This window comes from Aythya ferina (genome assembly GCF_964211825.1).
Source record: "Aythya ferina genome assembly, chromosome: 1".
In the NCBI taxonomy this organism is placed as follows: domain Eukaryota; kingdom Metazoa; phylum Chordata; class Aves; order Anseriformes; family Anatidae; genus Aythya; species Aythya ferina.
Window position 1 is genome coordinate 124,070,094 of NC_140296.1, and position 15,235 is coordinate 124,085,328.

The window sequence follows — 15,235 nt, forward strand, 5'->3', positions numbered from 1 at the left end:
AACAAGATAAAACAATTGGTAAACAAGATAAAACAATCCACGCACTGATGCATTGCATTTCCCAACATTTACTACTGAGCATGTCCCTAAGAGCCACATCCAACCTTTCCTTAAATGCCCCCAGGGATGGTTTCTCCACCACCTCCCTGGGCAACCCGTTCCAATGCCTGACTGCTTCTGAGAAGAAATTTCTCCTAATTTCCAATCTGAACCTCCTCTGGCACAACTTGGGATTATTCCCTCTTGTCCTGTTGCTAGTTACCTGTGAGAAGAGGCTGACCCCCAGCTTCCCACACCTTCCTTTCAGGCAGCTTTAGCGAGCCATAAGGTCTCCCCTGAGCCTCCTCTTCCCCAGACTAAACAACCCCAGGTCCCTTAGCCGCTCCTCACAGGACTTGTGTTCCAGGCCCTTCACCAGCTTCATAGCCCTTCTCTGGACATGCTTCAGGGCCTCAATGTCCTTCTTCTACTGAGGGGCCCAAAACAGAACACAGTACTCAAGGTGCAGCCTCACCAGAGCTGAGTACAAGGGGACAACCACCTCCCGGTCCTGCTGGCCACACTGTTTCTGATACAGGCCAGGATGCCGTTGGCCTTCTTGGACACCTGGGCACACTGACGGCTCACGTTTGGGCGAGCATCAACTAGCACCCCAGATCCTTTTCCACTGCACTGCTTTCAAGGCACTCTGCCCCAAGACTGTAGAGCTGCATGGTGTTGTTGTGGCCAAAGTCCAGGACCTGGCACTTAGCCATGCTGAACCTCATCCCACTGGCCTCTGCCCATTGATCCAACCTGTCCAGGTCCCCCTGCAGAGCCTTCCTATCCTCTTGCAAAAAGACGACAAACAACACAGGACAAACTGTAACCTTTTAAAGCCACCCCAACTCACTTACTAGGCAGAGGTCTTTCTTTATGGAGGAATGCAAGATAATTAGATATGCACGGGATTATTTATTTTTCACGGAGTGTATAAAACTTCCTAGACAGTAACAAAATAGCCAAATGTCATTGTTCATACCAGTATTCTATGAAGGGTACAATAACTATATGATTAACAATCTTATGACAGTGGTCCATTAAAAAGTTAACCCAATTTTATTTTGTTAATGTGCTTTTCATCCATAATTGAATTTCTACAGGGCAGTGTTGCTGCTTGCTTGTTTCTATTCATTCATTCCTGCATTTCATGTATTTAGGGATTATTTATTTATTTATTTTACCTCATGCATTACAATAACTCAATTGAGTCATCACCTCCATAGTAGTTCTTTTAAACACCTACGAGTGATACTTGCATGCACATTTAATTCCATTTGCAGGAATTTCATTCTCTAAATAACGAAAATTAAACACAACAGTCTTGATCACAAAATAATTGCCAACTAATTTCTTCAAAAATAGATGTCTAACTGTTTTAATGAATTTGAATGAACCAGATATGGAAAGCAGTGGTGCATTAAGAATATTCATGTATAGATAAGGATATACTACCTTTCTTAAGATTAATTAGTAGACATATGCTTTGACAAGTTGGCTACCAGGAACACCTATAACTCTCAGGAGTGAAATTAATTCAGTACAGTGCATACATACTGCACAGCTTAACACCTCCAGCTAAGTTCTGGATTCCACTGCTTGCAATAGGGTTTGCTTTGAGCAGAACAACAGCATGCACTTAACTTTGTACCTTTTCGTAAGCCTAATATGACCAGTTATCTAATTTTTCACTTCACAAACACACCAATCAGACCATAACACAAGGACTGATTTCAGTATTACCTGACAAAGTATTTCTGATATAAAGTTAGAATGTGTTACACCGCCATGGCACTCAAAGTAATTTCTGTACTGTTACTTAAACCACAATGAAAACAGTTTTCAAATACACAAGGTGTTTGAGTGAATAGGGATACAATGACAACGTGTTTCACACAAGACCCTCTAGCACTGTTGGCAGTCACAAAAACACACACAGTCCAACAGAACAAAGCAAGCTTCTCAGCATTTTTCCCCCAAGAGTCAATTAAAGGGGTAGGTTCATACCTGGAGCATCTTCTGAGCCACTCTCCAACAGCTTTTTCAGGCTCTCTCTTGTGCTACCTGTTTGATTCTCTCTCTCCTCTTTTATGTCTATCCTTCCTAGACCCACAAACATCCAGCAAAACATTACTGATAAAAGCCACTGTTGCTCATACATGCCACTTCCTTGAGCAGTGACAGGTACCTGTTTCTGAGATGCAGATCAATATGGTTGTAGCTTTTGGGTTACAAATGACAGCTCAATCATTTCTTAAAATGGTCTCTTAAGAACAGCATTTACATCCCAACACATAAAAATAGATTCATTTCTCTTCTTATAAGTAGGCTGCTATTTCACCTATATTTGGTTTATTTTTCCTTTTTCTTCTTACATATAGCATATTCTTACATAACTAATCCTAACTCCTCACCAGCACATCATTCCTGAGGAAGACTAAGAAGAGCACTCTTTGGTTGTTAAACCTTTTGAGCTGAACACAATTCCAAAAGTCAAGAGATGACAGAAGACATGTTGCAAGAGATTCTCTACCCAGTCTTCTCCTGTTTAAGTGTCAATCAGGCAGCACAAAGCAAGCTAATTCCACTCTTGTGCACCCCTTTCATCAAGAGGCAGGAGTCCAAAACATGAAGCTCATTCCCAGAAATCTTGTATCTACAAGAACAGAGGGTACATCTGGGCATAAAGACATATCCTTTGACAAGGTGGCCACCAGGCATCCATGTAACTCTCAGAAAATTAATTCAGTGCAGTGTGTAAGTACTGTAAGGTTTAACACCTTCAGCTCAGTGCCCAATTCCATTACAGAGAATAACAATCTTAACATAACAGCTTGGCCACCCTATGTTGCAAGATAGGTTCAACTTAAAACTATTGCTACGGTGGGTGAGAGATTCAAATTAATGAATTGCTTTCAGCTTCTCTCTCTTGGAGGACTCCAGATGTCTCTGTGTAGGAGATGTCATTCTTAACTTGATCCAAAATACAGAAAGCTTCTGCTGAATTCGTAGAATCATAGCGATGTGGTTCATAACCTAATCAGAATAGGCAATGATGCTGTTATAGCTATCTTCTTCCATATTAAAATGCATTGCTGTACCAGTAAGGCAACAGCTGAAATCTGAAGCAGGAAGAGTTCAAAGATCACTGGTCTGTACTAGGGTCTCACACAGTGCTATAGGGAAAATAGACTAAAACGGATAGACAGCTATAATTCCCCACTCCTGATGCTGATTCAAACCATTCAGCATGAACTCTCAAAAGTAAGTCATTTTCCATTCATAACACAGTATGGGTTTTTTGTTCGTTTGTTTGTTTTTAAAATTTCATAGCCATGACAAGATTCATAAATTTTGCCTTAAAGGACAAGAGGGTAGTCATGGACTTAAATTGCGCGTGTTATTTGAAAAGTAATACAGCACACTATAAACAAAGAGATAACAGTTAAGAGGAGTATAGCATGCCTACTACCACTTTAACCAATATGATGCGTTATTGCTCCTGATACATAGAGAGCACATGTCTCATTGTGGTTAAAAAAGCTATAAAACAATTAAATCATAATAGAACATAACACTTTCCCTAGCTGAAGGCACTCCTCCCAGGGTCCACCTCTGTTCAATACAAAGGCTCATTGGTCATGTTGCATAAGGTAATAACTGATTCCAAAAGGGCTCAGTTTTACAAATGTCAGATTAGGAAGTTTCCTCTTCATATAATTACAGTTCTAGTTGATTGAACTCCAAATTTAATGAAGTTTGCCTAATGAATGCAATACTCGTTCTTCTAAATAAAACAGAACATCCATCATGAGCTAATGGAAGGAACTGAGCAGCAAAATAGCTCAACTATTAACAAAATTATGCACACTCATTAAGCAAGAATATTATTTGAAAGGATTGCAAAATAGTAAGTCAGGTTTATATTTAGATAGACTTCAGTTTCCTGAGATTAGACAAATAATTCCTTGGTCTGATAGCACATTAATCCAGAGTCTGAAATACCTAGCAAATGATATGACTATCTGTAAGCAGCAGGGCCATTAAGAGAAAATTGGTCTTCCACTTCTTTCCTCTAAAATTCTTTCAATATGCTGAAGTGCTAGGTGAAGAACTGCTTTACTTGCACTTTTTAAAGTCTCACAAGAGACTATCAAAGTATTTAGAAAAAAAAATCTTGTCGTGTGTTCCATGACAAAAGAAATATGAAGACAATAAGTAGCCCATTTTCATTCTACCATAAGGTTAAGTGTAGAGATTTATAAAGTTTCATACTAGCTACAGAACTGCTTAGTGTATTTATTATGCAGAAGCCGAAAAGACTGTGAGCACTGAGGTACTAGAGAAACCGAACAAGCTGTTCTGATGAATTATGATCACAGAAGACCTCAAAATTTGAGACATTGCCACATTATATAAATAAGGAACAAAATGATAAATCTTTTGACAGCAAAACTTCAGTAATGCACTCTGAGTTGAAAAGTAATCATCAAGAAGGTACTTCACAGATACTTTGATTATTTGACCTGTCTTCCACATCTATTCTTTACTTAAACACATATATACCACACACAAATCTTGTTACTGGAAAACATTTTTGTGAGAGCTTTTATTAGCCTGAATTGAGGGCTGAGCAGCTATACTGGGTCTGGCTGGGATGGAATACGTTTATTTCATAGCAGCCATATGGTGCTGTGTTTTGTATTTGTGACTGAAACAGAGTTGATACCACAACCATAGTTCTGGCTACTGCTGCGCAGTCTTTGCAGAGTATTGAGGCTTTATGGTTTTTCCCATTCCGCCTCTGCCAGTCGGTAAGCCAGATATGGGCAAGAAGATGGGATGAACACAAATGGGACAGCTGACACAAGCTGACCCAATGGACAGTCCATACTGTATAACATCATGCTTAGCAAAAAAAACTAAGTGCAAAGGAGGGAGGAAGAGGCAGACAGACATTCCTTCGTCTTCATTTATCAAACAATTTTTATCTTGTCCCAAGGGCTTTCTCGCTTTTGGTCTTCCTATTCTCTCCCCAGTTCCACTAGGTGAAATGGGAAGTGAGCAAGTGGCCATGTGGTACTGAGCTGCAAGAGGTGATGAGACTCAAGAAAAAACAAAGCTGTAATTTGTATGGCCAACAGATTTCAAGTAACTAGAACTATAGAAAGTATTTTTTCTTTCTTTCCCCTTTACTCTGTCTGCTGTGCTCTAACACATGAATATTACAACACACTTGACATCTATCCAAAGACCTTTTAAAGAAGCTCCCTGTCAGAGTTTTTACATGACAAAAAAGCCTGCACCAAGTACTAAAGAAAGGCAGGGTGGACCCACACCATGGCACTGCTAAAACAGTTCTGATTAGGCAGACCACAGATGCCACAAATTTAAGGAAACACAGTGTATTCAAATGGATCTCTCATTATCAAAGTGCACTCTAGGTCAAAGCAGGGCTGCAACAACCAACTCAAGGAAACCAGCCTAAAAGTTCAACAAGGCCAAGTGCCGGGTCCTCCACATGGGGCACAATAACCCTAAGCAGAGCTACAGGCTGGGAGAGGAATGGTTGGAGAGCTGCCAGGCAGAGAAGAACCTGGGAGTGATGGTGGAGAGTCGGCTGAATATGAGCCAGCAGTGTGCTCAGGTGGCCAAGAAGGCCAATGGCATCCTGGCTTGCATAAGAAACAGTGTGACCAGCAGGGCTAGGGAGGTGATCATCCCCCTGTACTCAGCTCTGGTGAGGCCGCACCTCGAGTACTGTGTTCAGTTTTGGGCCCCTCGCTACAAGAAGGACATCGAGGTGCTTGAGCGGGTGCAGAGAAGGGCGACAAAGCTGGTGAGGGGCCTGGAGAACAAGTCCTACGAGGAGCGGCTGAGGGAGCTGGGCTTGTTCAGCCTGGAGAAGAGGAGGCTCAGGGGCGTCCTTATCGCTCTTTATAGGTACCTCAAGGGAGGCTGTAGCGAGGTGGGGGTTGGCCTGTTCTCCCACGTGCCTGGTGACAGGACGAGGGGGAATGGGCTTAAGTTGAGCCAGGGGAGTTTTAGGTTAGATGTTAGGAAGAACTTCTTCACTGAAAGGGTTGTGAGGCACTGGAACAGGCTGCCCAGGGAAGTGGTGGAGTCACCATCCCTGGAAGTCTTCAAAAGACGTTTAGATGTAGAGCTTAGGGAAATGGTTTAGTGGGGACTGTTAGCGTTAGGTCAGAGGTTGGACTCGATGATCTTGAGGTCTCTTCCAACCTAGAAATTCTGTGATTCTGTGAAAAGGAAAGACAACCACAAGGCCACTCCTTCTCCAAGGAAAGTCATATACAACAGGCCTAACTGGCACCTGTAACCATTCTCACCCTTCAATCTTATGCAATGACTGAAAAAGAAATACTTTATCAAGTAGAAAAGGCAGCACATGAAAGACCCAAAAGTGGAATGCTCATTAGTTCCTTTAAAATAAAGATAGGTTTTTAATACTTCCTAAACCAGTGACAAAAATATAAAGGAATCTATTAGAGATTCTTCTTCTTACTTACATGGTCAATCTACAGATAACACCACCAACCATAAAAGTTAAAGAAAGTGTTAAGATTGCTTGAAGAAAAACAAGTACCTAGGATGTTATTGAAGACAATTGCCTTATGTCCTCAATTGTAGCCTTCCAGTACCTAAAGGGGGCCTACAAGAAAGCAGGAGAGGGACTCTTCATCAGGGAGTATGGTGACAGGACTAGGAATAATGGCTTTAAACTTAAAAAGGGCAGATTTAAATTAGATATCCAGAAGAAATTCTTTACTCTGAGGGTGGTGAGGCACCAGAACAGTTTGCTCAGAGAAGCTGTGGATGCCCCTTTCATGGAAGTAGAGGAATTAGATGATCTTTAAGGTCCTTTTAAACCCAAAGCATTCTGTGACTCTATATCATAAAATAAAATGGATAAAACTTTAAGATTCTAACAAACCTTTTGTGGCAGAAACAGTATTTGTCACAGTGACCAATGACCAATTCCCAGTTCTCATTTATTTCATGGCCCTGGACAGACATCATCTGCTGGAAGAAGAACCTACTTCTACTGGTGCAGAACATCTTTGATTACTGGCGTGTTTCACCAGGGGAATCAATCTGCAGAAAGAATCTAAGAGGAGCACAGTCTTGAGAAGATAGTTCAAAGTTAAAATTCCGCTCAAGTGGGTGATCTGGACTTCAGCACGGTACAGCACTACAGCCACGCTATCCCAATGTCTGGAATATGCTCCAGCTCAGAGCGGATCCTCCCTATCCTGCTGCAGTGATTCCAGAAACAAAAGGGGAAATCTCGAACCTCCTCAAGGAAACCCTCCCTGGCATGCTTTGAATCTAAAAGATTATCATTGTTATTTTTCACACAGGAAGGTATATTAATCCCTAGCATGGGAGTGAAAATGCTTCCTTGATAAACTCAACCTGATACTAAACAGAGAGTTATTACAGTCTTAAAAAAATATTCTCATTATCAGTAGTCTTGCCTGGCCAGTTTGAGAGGGGCTAAAACATGCAGACTGGGCAAGACTATACAGATCTAGGGAAAGTATAGCAATTTCTATCTAAAAAGATTCAAAGAATCTAATTTAAACTGCAGCAACAGGATTTCTTAATGTGATAGACAATTACAGACCTGGCAGAAAAATATACAACATGAAAATTAAAAGCAAACAATTATCAAACCAGTCATCTTTATCTTTAATGAGGCTCTGGCAATAAAGCTGCCACTACTGGAGCATACCACTTGTAAAATATCTTAATGACTCACAATGAACAAGATAATGTTTAAGAAAATGAATTAAACTTTTGAACAGAATTTAATTCCACCGTGAAAACAAGTGCCTCAGAATTAGTCAATGAAACAATACATTTCATACAAAACTGCAACGTATGATTTCAGCTCAGCCTTAAAATGCACTGAATAAGCCTTTAAGTATCCATGGAGAAGCCAATTGTGTTTAAAATTTTAGACTAATTAAAAAAGCAGAACAAAACACTAAGCTTGTTGATTGCTTAGTTCTGTTAATTTGCTGATAATAGACAGCATGCAAAGGAGTCCCTAATCTTTTCTACCAGACACTTAAAGTATTTTAGCATATAAACAACATTAAATAATTGATTATAATGCTTTGCTTTATTTTATAAATGAGGAAGTAATAGGAATGAAGCATTGAAGTGTATGCTAAGTCTTTGTTCTTTGAATCTATAGAAAAGGGAACCTACAGGTGGATACAGAATCACACAGAATCACAGAATTTTCTAGGTTGGAAGAGACCTCAAGATCATCGAGTCCAACCTCTGACCTAACGCTAACAGTCCCCACTAAACCATATCGCTAAGCTCTACTATCAATTAAACTGCTGTTTAAATAGCGACGTCCTAAAGACTCAAATTTAAAATCTTTGCCTAAGAATTTATATTACAGTAAACCTGTCTCTTCAGTGAACTTCACCTGATTGCTTTGCTTTGCTCTCCAAATAAATCCTCCTTGGTCCTTCAGCTTAATTCAAAATTCATACAAGTGCTAAATGCAGTCCCTCTAGTACAAAGCCTGAATATACACATAACTAATTTTAATAGGGCTTGGCATATAAGTATCAGACTGTTTTGATTTTCTCTATCATCAAGTTTCTCTATCATCTTTGCATTTTTTTTTATTTGTATTTTTTAAGCATAAGCAGAAAACTGAATTACTGTAGACAGAAGGAGGAATTAATGGATTGTGTGTAGCCTATAAGTAAGACTAACACTGGAAATACGATCTAAGTTAGTTAGTGTAAGGATGAAACCTAGTGATAAACAAAAGGCTTCAGTGTGAGAAGGAAAAGATGAGAATGAGCTATGGAGTAAGAAAGCAACAAGGGAGAGGAGATGGCATTAAATTGAGTACAAAGGAGGAACATGAGAGGATGGAAGTGTGTCAGAGAAGAGGCAGAATGACAGACGAGAAGTGAAGGCGATGGCAATGAGCTACACATATGAAAAAAATAAATAAAAATACACATCTGGAGCAGCTTTATTTTGAGAAATCGGGAAATGAAATTCTAAAGGGAAGAGTATCTGTGAACAATGGCTCAGAAGTTTGCAGAATCTAAATGCAGGCAGTGGACAGTTAAAACCAGCAGCAAACACGGTAAAACTTATATCTGACAGTAAATAAGAGAGTCAAGTATTATCTGGACTCAGGAATGGTTGTGTGAACTGCATTCCTGCACCTCACATACAAAGTGAGCTAACTACTGACCTTTCAAGATTGTAAAGATACAAGTTCTTACAGATAATTGTAAACAAAACTTCTTTACCAGCTATGCAGTAGGAAAAGCATCACAGAAGACACTCCTCTAAGTTATGATGTCACATAAACTTTTCCATCTTCAGATAAACAAAAATACGGGCCACTTCTACACGCTTTGGTCCAAACCACCTCATAAACTCTCTCTAAACTGAAGGAGAACTAATTTCAGTTGGATGGCCATGTAACTTCATCAGAATGGTGCAAACCTTGAATGAATAATCTCTGACTGAAGACAAAGTATATGAGGCACAGTCACAATGCTGCACTCACATGGTTGAGCAGTTTCTGAATTACAGCTGCCTCACAGCAGGCTTCAGATGACAGCAAAGCATACTTGTATCTGCCTCCAATTCTGTATGCATGCTCACGCTGCTGTCCTTACGTATTTAAAGTTCAAGTATACTAATCCTTATTTAGTTGTCATGCCTGTTTACTTAATATTGAAACACCATCCAAAATACACATTCTTAATTTCTTTTCCATATTGCACGTTCTGTTCATAATTCCAAATGATAGGAAACGAGTTAAAATTCAGGAATAGCAGTCCTGCAATCTAAATAATTACCAAACCAAAACAAATGGAAGCCCAAAGATTCCCAATGGGAAACATATTTTTTGTTCCTCAGAGCAAATAATCTGGTTTATATGAGAAAAGCAGGATATGATGGTACTAGAGATCATAAAAATTCTCCACATGATCTTGAACCTTGAATTCTAATGATTTAATTTATTCCTTACTATTTGATGTAGATGTGAACCTCACTCTTCTATAAAGCAGGTTACAGAAATAAGATGTGCTTGTCTAATCTCACTTTGCATTTGCATTTAATTATATATTTTTTAAAGGCAGAGTTTTCAATCTTCTGAGTAACAACATAACATTTAGCACCATCAGTTCAGAAACACATAAAAAAAAAAAAAGCTATTGAGATGACTGAATCTAAATAGGAAGTACATGAGTTAATACACACTGGGCATGAAGCATTCCATGGGAATACTGTAGTATTAAAAGGAAGAACAGAAGACAACAGCTTCTTACGGTGAAATATCCTCATATGCATAGGCACACATGACAATTTGACAAAACAGTAGTAATGTTTAAAAAATGTTCTTAGCCAACTACAGCTGTTTTTATGGCACCAGCACTGTAAGCAATTAAGAGCGAATGAACAGAGAAATTGCATCCTTCTTGCACTCATTTGCAAGTTTTAGAGAAATTAGAGCCATATTCTGAATAAAACACCACCTCTACTGCAGTGAAGCAAAGTAATGTTTACAAAATACTACTTGCCCAATTAGCAGCATCAGCAGAAATTTAAATTAGATGAACTGAGGAAGAGTCAAGAGTTATTGTAGAAGGAAGTTATATGTTAGCAACAACGTTAAGTCTAAGAAGTCAACCAACTAGAGAATAGATTTGGAAGATATGTGAGAACAACTATTAAAGATTCTTAAGAAAAAACTGTCACAGGATAAGAGAAAATTATTCTCTCACAAATGGATAATGATTTAAAAGATAGTAAAGTACAAATAAACAATTACTGTGAAGGGAAATCACCAGTGAGGTTGTACAGAGATGAATGCTTGGATACATGCTATTGCACATATTAATAAATCATTTGATCTAGTGGGTGACATCCCTGCCCATGGCAGGGTGGGTGTGGAACTGATGATCTTTACAGTCCCTTCCAACCTGAGCCGTTCTACATGATTCTATGATTTGGAAATGGTGTACACTCTGGATGTGGATACTGAAAGGAATGCTAACACAAAGAAGCCATCCTATATTGACATTCTAGACTCCATAAGCTGTCTGAAAAACGCAAAGTACAATTAAAAAAGGAACAGTGAACAATCAGAACAAAAAGTTGCTGATTTCCCTCTCAACAGGAAAATTTGAAAACATTAGAGTAAAGAGACAGCAACGTATAGGGAGTAAAAACACCTGTGTATGAGAAATGGCTTAGACCAATAATCTCCATAGAAGACAGACACACAACTGAGGCTATGTACAGTTCTACAAACTCATGAAAGGCAAGGAAAAGATTCATTATGGATGTTTTCTTCAGGTTCTGCTTCAACACCAAAATTTGTTACCTAATACAGTGTGCAGACAGTTCAAAACCAAAAAAAGTTCAAAAGTTCAAAACTGTGGAACCACTTGTAATGACACATTGTGGGTGCTCTTAAGTTTGCATAAACTCAAAAACAGATCCGACAAAATAATGGAAAAATAAACTAAAGGTTATTAAGTAAAACTTGTTGCCTCTGAGCCCAGAATCAGTAACACCACATAAAATTCCGTAAGCCCGGACAGTACTCTGAGAAACAGCCAATAACCACGTGCTTTTCAAGTTCTTACGTTTTGTCCATAAGCACCTACTGTTTTCAGTTTTTGGTGGAAGAGTAATTATCGTGTTTGACCTTTCATCCAACCTGAGGAAACTTTTCTCGCATTATCAGAACACTCTCCTCATTCCAGATTAGGCCAGTAATTCATGACAATTATGTACTTTCTTAAAATTTTGTATTTCCAAAATTCACATTACTGAGAAAAAAAAATACACATTGCCAGTGCATATAATGTTCAACATCGTCTCAGCGTAGCCATTCACTTCTGATTTTGCAGAGATCATTGCTGCACATGGCTGTCTGAAAGCCAGTTTCATTTACTTTTAAGTAAAATACGCTTTCTATCTTTTCATATTTTTTCTGAAATACAGAGATCAGGCTGAAATTTGCGTCATGCAATTAGCTCTCTTCACTAGTTAGTGTGAGCAGTTTCTTTCTCCTTTCATTTGCTGCTATACTTTTCATCAAAATGACAAGAAGCCAAGAACCTATTTGTTTACACATACACATTATTCCTTTATTGCTTTTATTTATCCTCCACATGGAATCAGAGGCTAAAGGCATACACAGAAAAAGGACATTGAGCATAAGTTTTTTCTACTGTCTGTCTCTACCTTATGATTTTTACAATGAAAAGACACCACGAGTTTTTAACCATATTCCTGAATGGTCATCCCTTTGTGTGATACACCCCTTTGGGTATATCATCTAGTTTCCTCCTAGTAAAAAAAGTATTTTGTCTCCATTATTTTTATATATTTGTTGGTTATTTGACAGCCAAAAATACAGCAAAATGGAAGGCCTGCAAAACCTCATGCTCAATTATATGAACTTGAAAAGTTAATGACAAATAATCAGACAACAGCAGACAATAGTGTCAGAGCAGTTTAAGGAGCCCAAGAACCAATACAATGGAAGAAGACAAAAATGTCTAATAAATATTTTTCCAGAGTAGTACAAAAAAAAAAAATAATCTGTAAAATCTTGTAGCACTACCAAGAAGTATTCCACCTTTTATTTTCTAGATCACAGACTGCACATAGAAATAGGATTATTCTCTTAAGCTATACTGTACTTGCCAGAAATACTGGGAAAATAAACTCCTTTGCCTGACTCAGCTTATTCTTGCAACCACCCCACGTCTTTGCAGTCTGACAAATGCATTTTCTCCATGGGTCTTGGGAGCATTGCTACTCCTGCTCTCCAGCACCGTAGAGAAATGCACTGACAGTTCTCCATTGCTTAGCAACAAAGAGATCTGAGAGGAGAGCTTCCCACGCTGCTGCAGCAGTAGTTGGCCATAGGCTCTGCCAGGCAGGCAGCAGCACGCTCTCTTTGGTAGCAGGCAGCTGGCTCAGCGATGTTCTCTTGGGTCTCATGGGTTTATCACTGGTGCTGGTAGCAAAAAGCTGAGATGGGCTGTGCTTTACGCGAGGCAACAGGATGCATGAAACAAGTGGGTAGAAACCAAGTAATCAATTGGCAAGTTAATGAAAAAAATAAGTTTGGCTTACTAACTGTCCCAACTGAATCCTCAAGTTGTTTGCAGTGATATATCTTGCTTGTTAAGACACATTACGCATCAAAGTTTCATTTTTTCCAAACAGATGAACCAGAAGCACATTATATGTCACTCAATATGCCAGACAGAATACCCTTGTAAAAGAGAAAGCATTGTATTTGGTCATGTGTTAGGAGAGAGATAATGGCGCTGCATTGGAACCTTAAGGCTTTACTAGGTAAAACAAAGGCAACAATGCAAACGCAATGTAAATTCATACACAATTTTCTCTTCCTCCTAGAATGCAACATCCCAAAACACAGCTGGCAGATGTTGCAGATTAAATTGACCATTTGCATAGCATGAGATAACAGAACAGGAGAAGCATGAAAGCACAATAGAGGCATGAGAGTTATAGCATGACAGAATACGAAGTAATAGTTTTTCAAATGTTTGTGCATGAGAACAGGCCTGTCTGTATGCAAGTGTCTACTAATTAAAAATTCCACATAGTTATCCCTATGGAAAGATCTACTGACATCCTTGAAAATATATTTAGATGTGTATCTATCTATGTGTGTGTACATTATCAGATCATCTTCACATAATACAGCTCATCTCTAGACAGAAACTGTCCAAGTGCAAAGTTTAGAAATGCACTTTTAGTACATGGAGATTATTATAATTTTGCAAGTTTGTATCACTACTTTATCAAATACTTCATAATAACATGACAAACCGCACATCTTCATTTTATTCTTAGATAAGATTACTCCAAACCCACAAATTGATTTCAGAGCCCTCATTTCAAAAAGCATCAGGTCAGATGACAAACAGTGATTTCTATTTATGCTGAGGCCAGTGTTCTGAGTTGCTAACGATTATGATCATTTTTCTTTTTTCTTTTTTTTTTTTTCCCCCCACTTGGGTTCATTCAGATTCTCATTCAGTTGCTCAGGTTCTCAAACTTTTTTTTTTTTTTTTAATTGAAGACCGATACAAACCCTTCAATATAAACAGCTCAATTTAAATCCTAACAAGGGGTCTTCAAAGCTTGTGCAACCGTAATTATTTCATGAGATATTGAACAAAAAGGTGCCACAAATACACAATTTAAATCCCTGAATCATATCTGGCCTGAGTAATTTTAACAGTGTTTCCAAAAAATGTTCACCTATGGGTCACCAAACAAGTGCTGGGTCAAAACACCTTTAAAAAGTTATTGTGATCCCCAAGAATAAACCCAGGCAAGATTACACTACAGCAAGGCAATCTGAAAATACTAGCAACTGATGTGGTTTTAGCTAAGCCTTGAAAACCTTCCAAAGTAAGCTTAGGGTTTGTCGTACTTGCTCATTATCTACATGCATCATTTCCCACCAGTCTTTCAGACTTTTTTTTTTTTTTTTTATCCTTTGTGTTCCAATGAGAACTTGCCCCAGATACCATGTAACCCCACCTCTACAATAACACCATGAGGCTGTCAAATTATTTCAGCAGCTTAAGCTGCCCAAAATTATTTTTTTAAGGTCAGCTGCAAAAAACGCTAGCAGACCTGCAAATCAAGTTAACTGAAAAATAACATACCTTCTCTGCTAAGGCAGAAATAAATGACAAATCTATGATTTTTAAAAGCAGGCAGCTTTTACAAATAAGCAGATAATCTGTGTTTCACCAATACAGAACCTATAAAGGTTCATATCATGTTATCTACGTATAAGTATCTTTAGAAGCCCATCAATTGCCAGTTACACTTTTCAAAAGCAGCACCATACTACCAATGCTTTGACTCCACTGCTGAAAAGGCACTATTCAGGATTTTGGCTGACTGACTACACAGTTTGATAGGCAACACTTTCAGAAGACTCTACTTTACATTTTACAGTCATAAGTGTCAGACACCTCAGAAATACTGTCAAGAGATTCTAGTTGCAGGTCACCTAATGTAACGTCAGGAGGCTTTGTTTTAAGAGTCAAACTACTAATTGGGGCAGCCCACAAATGTTCTTGCAGGCATGCTTCAGTGAGGCACT

The 15,235-nt window shown here is 38.7% G+C and overlaps 1 protein-coding gene across 1 annotated transcript in view; it reads right to left on the bottom strand.

Moving 5' to 3' along the window:
* Positions 1–15,235, bottom strand: part of MAN1A2 (mannosidase alpha class 1A member 2) — a 140,399-nt gene that overhangs the window by 72,394 nt on the left and 52,770 nt on the right. The window lies entirely within an intron of this gene.